Raw genomic sequence first — 11,521 nt, 5'->3', positions numbered from 1 at the left:
TAAAGTAAATATTTATGAATCAGAATGTTTCTTTATTAGGCATAGATGATTAGATGGATTGAAATGGTGTTTTTTTTTTTTTTTTTTTTATCATTTAACTTTAGTAAAAATGGTTTGTTAATAAGATGCTATTTTTCACTATTATAACACTAGGAAAAATGGTTTGTTTGTTAGATGATATTTTGTATCTGTTAGCATTCATGTGTTAAAATTAGTTTGAATGGTATGAATATTAGTTACCATGATAAATAATTCCCACAGTATTATTAACATCGCTTGCATAATATGATTTCTTTTATATGCTAAAAGAAATTTATAACTAACTTATTGTAACTAAATAACTGTTGCACATTCTTTCAATTAGTAATTGATACTTGTTTTTACATTTTTCAGGCAAGCTTGCACGTTGTTAGTTTGATACTTCCTTTGCCAAGTAGTCCATCAAAAAAATTTCAATTTTATTTTGTAAGCACTTATTTAAACATTTGTAGTTGACACTTATTATGTGTATCATTAGACAATGTTAATTAGTAATATGTATTTGTATTTGATACTTTTTTAGGTTTATTAGTTTTATTATAATGATATTTGTTTTGTAGTTGAATTTCAATATTATTTTAAGTTTAATGTAATGGGTTTTTTCAATATTTTGGACAGAAAAAAACTGGATTTCTTTATAATTTTTTATTGTTTTTTTTTATAAATAAAAAGTAATTAGCTACGGATTACCTACAAAAAATCCGTAGCTATTTACTTCCGTAGCTATTCCGTAGCTATCTACTTCCGTAGCTATTCCGTAGCTATCAACTTTCGTAGCTATTCTGTAGCTATTCAATTCCGTAGCTATTGAGTAGGAAATCCGTAGCTATTTATTTCTGTAGCTATTCCGTATTTCCGTAGCTACTCTGTAGCTAATCCGTAGCTATAATTTTCCCACGGGCCATTATGCTACAGACATTTTTCCGTAGCAATTCCGTAGCTATCCGCTTATAGCTACGGATTGTGCTGTAGCTATTGCACCAATTTTCTTGTAGTGATTGTAAACACTGAAGAAGTGTTTTGGCAAATGTAATCGCAATGTGTTTCTTCATATATGCAATTTTTTAGTTATTGGAATTCATTTCTCAAGAGGTTTAGTTGTATAAGCGTGAGACCTTCTATAGACTAGATTTTTTTTTTTTTTTTTTTTTTTTAAATCTAGAAGTAGTTTTACTTTCACACCAAAATCCATTTCAGTTATCAATTTGGTAGAGTAATATTGAATTTTTTTCAAATGATTATTAGTGATTTAGTTAGTCAAATGAATGAGCCAATTCCTTTGACTTCAAAGGTATCAAATCCTCATATTACTAAGTAGGCATTTTCAATGTCTAGCATATATTTTTTATTAAGTGACATATTTTGATACTGATTTATACTCTATTTCATTCATATCTTAACCGCTAAATTACTTAATGGTTTCATTAGTTCAAGGGTGATCTCACAAAGACATTGCTCATTCACTTAAAACTTAAGCCTTCAATGACTTTGTCAATATCTCTAGTTTTCTTTCTTATAGCTTAGTGATCCTCTCTTAACATGATTTAAAACAGGTATTCCATTCCAATTCCAACACACGATACCTAATTCCATCCATCTAATATGATTCCATCTCCATAACTGAATTGAATGGCTCACAAGGAATTATGATGGTTGTGAGCTTTTGTTTAGTTCATTTTCAAACTAGGTTATAACCCGTGGAAACCACGGTCGATATATTTAAAATTTTTATGTAGATAAAAAAAAATGTCACAAAAAAACAATTGTTGATTGTAAGTAATTATGAACTAATTTGTTAAGCAAAATAAACATAATAATGTTATTAGGATATGATTTTGTATTTTCAAATTTTGAATTGAATTTGATTTGTTACCAAAAAAAAAATAATAATAAAAATCATAGAAAAATGTCACATGTCAAAAAGACATTCTAAATAATAGACATATGTCATTTTTATGTTTTATTTATTAATAAGTTATTTCATTCCATTTCAAGGATAGATTTGATTGGGATCATTCATTAAGCTCGTCATACCATCATGATTTATTTGAATCACATAACAAGCACGGCATAATCATATTAATTTCTCTATCTTAATGTTATGATTGTAAAATTGGTGTGAAATGATACACCTAGGCTTGTGCACGAGTTCTCACGGCTAGAGTATAACCTCTAATCATAACCTATCTTCAATCTAAGGTTCCAAATCCCTATTTCCATCGTTAGCGATGGTATAAACCATTTCATTGGTGAAATAGTGATATATATATATATATATATGGACTATCCATTACAAGTTTCGAGCATGAAACATACATAAAGTATAGATTGATCACTAAAGCAACTCATATTCTCACATAATCTAAGGTTTGGAAACCAAACACAACAAAATGATGATTAAGCTCTTAGATGTAAAATAGATATTAGAATTATGATATATGTTCAAATCAATAGCCAAAAGATGTTAGAACTTCATTCTTATTATAAATTTTGGATTTAACATTGTGACTTCAAAACCTAACATGAAGGATATGAAGAAACCGAGAGAGTTTGTATCTTCTAGAGCTTCTAATGATTGAATTGAACCATAATCTTCAAGCTAACCTTTAAATATCACTCTATATCACCATTCTCTCTTTCTTCTCCATGAAGTGTTTTTCCTCTCAAAATCTAGATATGTCTATGAATGGGGAGAAGGCCAGTTGCTAGCTTTTATATTAATAATTTTTTTAGCAAAAATGGCCCTTCAAGTTTCTTATTTCCAAATTGTACCACCATTTACCAAAACACTCTAAATTTTTTATCTATGTTAACACTCAAACCCAGTTTCATCACCTAATCTAACATATTAGCTCTCTGGGTAAGTCAAAAGTTTGGTCATTTTTACACTTCTTGTTCCTCCTCATTTTTTCCATTTAAAGTTTACAAAAATTCTCAAAATTTATAAATCTTATTTCTTTCTTCTCAATAATTATTTATTTAATAATCATAATCTCTTTTATTTATTTATTTATATATAAAATTTTACCCTAGAATGAGGATGTTACAATTACCTCCACCTTAGGACGATTTCATCCTTGGAATTACGAATTTTATTAATAAGTACGAGTAATGTTTCTTCATATCATCCCCCGTTTACCAAGTGAGGACTGGTCATATCGTGTGCCTCCATTTAACAACAAGTAATTCGATCATTTTCCATATGAATTTCTTTGCGAATCTGACTATAATTCTCTTAGGCTCATCAATCAATCTTTTATTCTTGTCTACTTAAATTTTGTTTAACGATATCAAATCCAACTTGTCTATTAACCATTTTTTTAAAAATATTACACATAAAATACAATGTGAATTCACCTAAGTTTGGGTAGCAAAACCAATCCTATAAGTTTGTTTTCCGATTCTTTCCAAAAAATGAATGGGCCAATATATATTGGATTTGATTATCCTTTTTTTTTTCCTAAATTGAAAGAGTCATCTGAAAGATCTTGTATGCTCAAAAATCATATTAAAGTGATATTGATAATTAACATCTGATACTAATGAGTCACACTAACAACAACTTGATATAATTGATTATTTATTAGATATTGATTTTGATAAATATTCAATAAACTCTTATAATTAGATTAGAAATTATTTATTTCTGGGAAATAATAATTTTCATTAGCAAGTAAGATTACATAATTCATATGGTATGAATTAATAAGTCATGCATAATATTTTGGAGTAGGTAAATTATTTCGTCTTTTCCCAAAAAGTTAAAGTTTATATTTTATAAATTTGATTTATAAAATATAAAAGACTTTTGTCTTCTTTGGCCTTCATATTTTTGAAATATGGTTAGACAAAATAGAGTATGGTATTTTCATTTATTTACTAAAAAGAACACTCCTCTAAAACAACAATCATGAACAATATGATCAAAATAGGGAGTGATGGTCTATTGATTAATTTATTCAAAAGAAAGACATGATTTGAAACATGGGGAACACATAGGCTTTAGGGGCATGAGTTCTCAAATTTTTTAGAACTTATGGGCCAAAGTTTTTCTATATAAAGTAAGGCTTTCATTCTCTTGTTAAAAAAACCATGCAAAAATTTGAAATTTGTTCTCTTCATCTCACTCTATTTAATTTTGCTAAGAACTCATGAAGATTACTTGCTTCTCGAGGCTATCTTTATGTACTTATTTTGATAAGAACATAAAGCTTAAGAGTCTTAAGAGTTTTTATACAAAAGAACTAGAATTCTACATCAAGTTGATATATTGTTGGTGTCTCTAAAGTTCATCATTCTCCATCAACTTCCAAGTTTCCTAAGAGGATCCAAAGAACTACTGTCATACCCCTAGCCAAAGCGGAACATGTCGGGAGTGCAACTAAGTTCATGGATCATAGATAAACGGAATGTATAATACAAGTACAACAATAAACAAAACAACATTTGTATTCCATCATTAAGTTTGAATACAGGGTTCTTACAGATAATAATAGTACAATAGTTGTCTTAAACAGGCAAGCATATAACAGAAACTAGATAGTTAGTTCGTCTGTAATCCGTAACCAATCTTCTGTCTGAAAGCTTATCTAATGCTCTCCTGAGAATACATGTAAGTTTGAGGGTCAACACAAAGCTTGGTGAGTGTCACAGGTTTTCTAAAATAATGATACTTTTAGTATGATCTAAAAAGTATTGCCTTTGTTGTATGTAAAAATTGTGGTTGGAAATGTTTAATAAAGATAGAAATCTAAAATGTGGTTTCTAGATAATGAAATCTAGTTAAAGTTTATCATGACAAAATTGTACGGAACAACCGCATATACCGATAAATGGATGAATAACAAGTATATTTGATAAGCGTAAATGTAAAAGTATACGATACTTGTTTAAACAATTGATAAAACTTAGGGTAGTTTACACAAGCACATATAAGAGCCTAAGATACAAGTTCTATAACTTGTATAAATATATAAACTTATATATTTTTGTGTATGTATAAGGTATATTGAAACTACGAAGATGATAACCCTCTATACACTTATAGCACATTTGTAGTCGAAATGTATATGTTATTTTTATTTGTTGTATTATTTTAACAACATAACATATGTAAATATTGATGTTTTAAAACGATTTTCTTTACTTAACATATAAACGTTTAAAGAATTAATTCTCAAACTAGTAACGTGTTTATACAAAACAATGATATTTCATGTATATCTTGTCTGATTAATAGTATTTAGTATACGTACTACCATGTACAGAAGAGGGGTAAACGTGATGTGACATCCCCAAAATCATGGCCAGAAAAGACCGGTTTGAAAAGGTTTATATATATATATATATATATATATATATATATATATATATATATATATATATATATATAAATTATAAAAAAAATATTAATGATCCATAGTCTTTGAGGTTTGAAAAGGTTTATGTTAAACAATGGGACAATCCTATAGTATCCCACATCGAAAGATAAATAGAAAAAAAATTTGTTATTTGGAGTATAAAACGTATGAAGTAAAGGTTTTACATTAAGTAATCCTTATACTTCCCACATCGGTTGGAAGTAAAAACAAAGGTAGCCACTTGCTTATATAAAGAAAGGTCATGCAACTTAGTTCACTTGGATCCATGCGTTGGGTCCATCAGTCCGCGTTTGAAAGATTAAGTTTTTTTTTCTTTTAATTTAAAAAAACTGGTTTTTCATTGGTTGAACCGGTTTTTTGGTGAACCGGACGGTTTTATCCGGTTTGAAAACAAATGGTTTTTAGGCTTGAGAAAACTGGTAACCTGACCGGTTCCCGGTTGAACCGGTCGAACCAGCCGGCCCGGTCCGGTTTTTAAAACATGGTTGCTAGCTTTCTATAGGACTTACCAGAAATATTTTGTGTTCGTTATCCATACTCTGCTGAATAACTAGATCAATAACAACATCGAGGCCTTTCATCTGTTTATCACACATCAACTATCAACCTATGTTCTACCCAACATATTAGTATATATATATATATATATATATATATATATATATATATATATATATATATATAGTTTAAAACCTGTATAGCATTCTCATTCAATACATATTCCAATCAACAGATGAGACACATACACATAACACGTATTTCATAGAGAATAAATCATATCTATGAGATAGAAGCAAGTGAATATACATTCACACATATAACAACAAAATATACACATAACACGTATTTTGTATAAAATACTTCATAATTATGCGTTAGAAGAAGATAACTAAACACTCACTTGATCAGAAGATGATCGGACAACACTACGGCTCTAAGAGTAGTATTCTTCGGTGAAATTGGGTTCACTTCACTCACCGGGCTTCTTACGGGCAGAGCTTCGGCTCAAAAACTCTTTTCTTTGCGGGATCTTCGAGCTTCGGGACTTGCTTCGGGTCTCGGGATGATATCGGGGCTTCGGGGGTACTTCTTTGCACGTAAATCGAGGTAATATAAGTGAGAGGAGAGAATTTGAGCAACAAAACTCGGTTGGCCCTTCAAATCTATTTATAGTGTAAATATTGCCTTAGCCACGTCATGGTGGCTGGGTCGTCACTGCATGCGTCATTGCAAGTGGGTCTGACGGACTCCAGAGCTCCTGCCACGTCGTGGTGGTTGACAGTTTTGGGGTTTCACGCCCTGAACTTCAGAAATTCATAACTTTCGCATACGAACTCCGTTTTCGACGTTCTTTATATCGACGCGTAGGTGAGATTATGCTCTATAACTCTCGTTTAGACTCCGTTGGCTAATTTTGAATTTAATTTTAATATATTATAAATATATTACTTTTATATTATTTTTAGTAGGCCTGGACAGGAAAACTCCGTTATAAATCCATAACTTCTTCATCTGGCGTCCGTTTTCGTCTGTCTTTTCATCGTTGGACTACTATCGATGAGATCTTCAATTCTCATTAAGAAAGTTTCGGCTAAAAGTCACTCGTTCTCAAATCGAGGATTCGGGCTGCATACTGATAAGTCGAAACTTCGGAAAAATCATAACTTCCTCATACGAAGTCAGATTTGGGCGTTCTTTTTATGCACGCTCTCGGTTTAACGAAATCTATGACTTTCATTTAGATTGCTAAGGCTAAATATCGCTCTAACATAAATTTCACTTTTTACGTCATTCAGCGTTACCGGTTCTGTCGCGAAACTTCGACATATCATAACTTCTTCGTTATAACTCGGATTTCGGCATTCTTTATGTATTCGGAATCCTAGTCACGACCACTACCACATCCTTCATAGATATCGGGATTATCTAAAATTTTATTTTGACGCTTATTTTTATCCTTAATTTAAATTAAGTCACACAGTTAAGCACAAAACACATAATACTCAAATAATACACTTCTATTATTTCAAAACAGGTTACAAAGGTTAACCTAGACTGTTATATCAACATTAATGACAAGCCCAGAAACACAGGCGTTACAATTCTCTCCACCTTAGAAGGATTTCGTCCCCGGAATCACACATCAACAAACAAATGCGGGTAGCGACTCATCATGTCACTCTCCGTCTCCCAGATGAGATTTGGCCCATTCGTGTGTTTCCATCGGACAAGCACTAACTCGACCATCTTGCGTCGCAACTTCTTAGTCTTTCGGTCAACGATTACCTCTGGTTCTTCAATTAACCTTTTGTTCTCATCAATTCTCAACTCTGAAAGTGGAATCATGTCGGGAACTTCTCCCGTGAACTTCCTCAAATAACACACATGGAAAGTGTTATGAATTCCATTCAGTTCTTCTGGTAGTTCGAGCTTGTAATCTTGGTTCCCAATCCTTTGAAGAACTTTAAACGGTCCAATAAACCTCAGACTTAATTTTCCTCTTTTACCAAATCTTATAAGTCCCTTCCACAGCGAGACTTTAAGCAAAACCGAATCTCCAACTTCAAAAGTCATCGGTCTTCGCTTGTTATCAGCATAGCTCTTTTGACGATCCTGAGCTGCTAACATTCTCTCCCTAATTATTTTCAACTTTTCAGAAGTTTGATGGACTATCTTTGGTCCCATAAACTGCTTTTCCCCAGCCCCAAGCCAACAAGACGGCGTACGACACTTCTGTCCATACAAAGCTTGATAAGGTGCCATCTTTATGCTCGAGTGGAAACTATTATTGTAGGAAAATTCTACCAAAGGTAAATGTTCATCCCAATTACCTTGGAATCCAGGGTAAATGCTCTCAACATATTTTCAAGTGTTTGTATTGTTCGTTCGCTCTGACCATCAGTCTGTGGATGGTAAGCTATACTTAAACACAACTTGGTACCCAATTCCTCTTGTAGACTTTTCCAAAATCGTGAGGTGAAACGGGTGTCACGATCTGACACAATCGTTAACGGAACACCGTGAAGCATCACAATTTCCTTTACGTAAGAATTCACAATCGTATCCATAGACCATTTCTCCTTGGCTGCTATGAAATGCGCACTCTTAGTGAATCGATCAACGACCACCCAAATCATGTCGTGATCATTCTTTGTTCAGGGTAGTTTAGTGACAAAATCCATAACAATGTCTTCCCATTTACCCATGGGCACAGGTAAAGTTTCTAAACTCCTGTATGGGTTCTGATGTTGTTTCTTGACTCTCGAACAAGTCACACACTCGACCACATACTTTGCAAAATCAAGCTTCATCGTCGGCCACCAGTAGTAGGGTTTCAGGTCCCTATACATTTTAGTGCTACCAAGATGAATCGAGTACATGGTTTTGTGAGCTTCTTCCATCAGAAGATCTCTGACTCCTATTGTCTTAGGTATCCAAATCCGATCTTGGAACACCTTCAGTCCATGACTGTTTATACCGAACACCAACATTTTGCCCAAACGTTCTTCCTTTTGGTCATTCTTCTCAGAAGCTTCCTCTTGAGCTTTCTTTATACTTTCCACTATTGTCGAGACAACTTTAATTCTCAATGCTCTTGGCCTCTTCCTTTCAAGATTGACTTTCCGACTGAGAGCATCAGCAACAACATTTGCTTTACTGGGGTGGTAAAGTATCTCACAGTCGTAGTCTTTAAGTAATTCTAGCCAACGTCGTTGCCTCATATTCAATTCTTTCTAATTAAAGAGATATTTGAGACTCTTACGATCAGTGAAAAGTTTGCACTTCGTACCATAGAGGTAATGCCTCCATATCTTTAGAGCGAAAACTACCGCCGCCAACTCCAAGTCATGAGTCGGGTAGTTCTTTTCATGCTCTTTCAACTGTCGAGACGCATATGCGATCACCTTTTCCCTTTGGGTCAAAACACAACCCAATCCAACACCTGACGCATCGCTATAAACAGTGAAGTATTCAACTCCATCAGGTAGAGAAAGTATCGGTGCCTCGCATAGTTTCTTCTTTAGCTTCTCGAATGCTTCTTTATGCTTATCACTCCAAGCATAAGTAGCTCCTTTGTGGGTCAAAGCTATCAATGGAGTAGCGATCAAAGAAAAGCCTTGGATAAACCTTCGATAATATCCGGCTAATCCCAAAAAGCTTCAGATCTCCGTGAGACTTTTCGGTTGTTCCCACTTCATTACAACTTCAATCTTTGCTGGATCAACCATTATTCCTTCTTGGTTGACCATGTGACCCAAGAATTGGACTTCTCGAATCCAAAAATCACATTTGGAGAACTTAGCATACAGCTTCTCCTTCTTCAAGACTTCTAACACTTCTCGCAAGTGTCTGCCATGATCCTCTTGGCTTTTCGAATAAATCAGAATGTCATCTATGAACACCATCACAAATTTATCTATGAACAGATTACAACCCTGTTCATTAAATCCATGAATGCTGCTGGAGCATTGGTTAGTCCAAACCACATAACCAAAAACTTATAGTGTCCATATCGTGTTATGAATGCATTCTTCTCTATATCCTGCTCTCTCACCTTCAGCTGATGATATCCTGACCTTAGGTCGATCTTTGAAAAATAACTTGAAAGTTGTAGTTGATCGAACATGTCATCAATCCTCGACAATGGATATCTATTCTTTATTGTTGCCTTGTTCAACTCTCTATAATCGATTCACATTCTCATACTTCCATCTTTCTTCTTTACGAATAACACCGAAGCTCGCTAAGGTGATGAACTAGGTCTTATGAAACCTTTGTTCAATAACTCCTGAAGTTGCATCATTAGCTCCTTCATCTCCGTCGGTTCTAATCGGTAAGGTACCTTTGCTATTGGTGTCGTCCCTGGTAACAAGTCTATTCTAAACTCCACTTGTCTATCAGGCGGTAATCCGGGAAGATCTTCGGGAAATACTTCCGGATAATCACACACGACAGGAATGCTCTTCATCTCCTTTTTCTCCTTCTTTGCGTCAATCACGAATGCTAAATATGATGTACATCCTTTGGCCAAACACTTTCTGACTTTCATTAGCGAAATGATTCCAGAATTTACCCTGCGTTTGTCCCCGTACACCACAAATGACTCTTTCCCTGGCGGGTTTACTTTTACTATCTTCTTTCGGCACAATATCTCGGCGTCATTGGCGCTAAGCCAATCCATTCCAAGCACGATGTTGAAACCGTTTAGTTCGATAGGCAACAATTCTTCATGGAACTTATTCCCAGTCAAGTCAATTAAGATGTTTTTCATACGATGGCTAACAGGTACAAACTTGCCACTAGCTACTTCGACTAATAAAGCATTATCTAGTCTATCAACAGACAAAGCTAGTTTTCTACCAAATTCATGCGAAATAAAGGAGTAGTTGGCTCCAAAATCAAATAAAATTTGGGCAGACAATTCGTTAACGAGAAAGGTATTTGAAGCGACATCAGCTTCATCTTTAGCAGCTTCCAGTGTCATCTGGAAGGCTCTCGCCTTCGGCTTTGGCGGAATGTTGGGTCTTGCTGCCTCCTTCTTTTTCGGGCAGTCCCTCGACATGTGACCCTCCTCACCACAACCATAGCAAACTTTCTTGGTGAGAATGCATTCGTTGGCAAAATGCCCTGGCTTTCAACATTTGAAGCATGTGGTTTCCCCGCCACATTTTCCAAGATGATTCTTCTTGAATTTGTTGCACCATTTCGCTTCGCCTCCTCCTCCTATCGAACTAGATTTCGAGAATTTACCCTTATTGCTGGACCCTGAGGGTCCGTCGAACTTCCTCTTCTCACCACCCTCAACTTTGTTGGCGGTTCTTCCCTTAATCATACTTTCAACGGACTTGGCAGCCTAGATAGCTGCCTCAAGAGTATGTTGTTGGATTAGTGTATAAGTCCATAACTATTTTGGTATGTACTTGACCCGATTATGCATGGTCCTTTTGGGTTGCCTTCACACTGGTGACTAGACAGGATGATTGTTGAGGAGAGAGGTTGGTTTATTGTTAAGAATAAGAAGTTGGAGTATAAATATGATTTGTTAATATATTATATGAATAATATATTAATTTGGAATCATATTATTAATTAGTATTTAA

The sequence above is a fragment of the Lactuca serriola genome, chromosome 5 (assembly GCF_051521515.1).
Source record: "Lactuca serriola cultivar US96UC23 chromosome 5, Lser_US96UC23_V15, whole genome shotgun sequence".
Taxonomy (NCBI): domain Eukaryota; kingdom Viridiplantae; phylum Streptophyta; class Magnoliopsida; order Asterales; family Asteraceae; genus Lactuca; species Lactuca serriola.
This window is presented reverse-complemented; position numbering follows the sequence as displayed.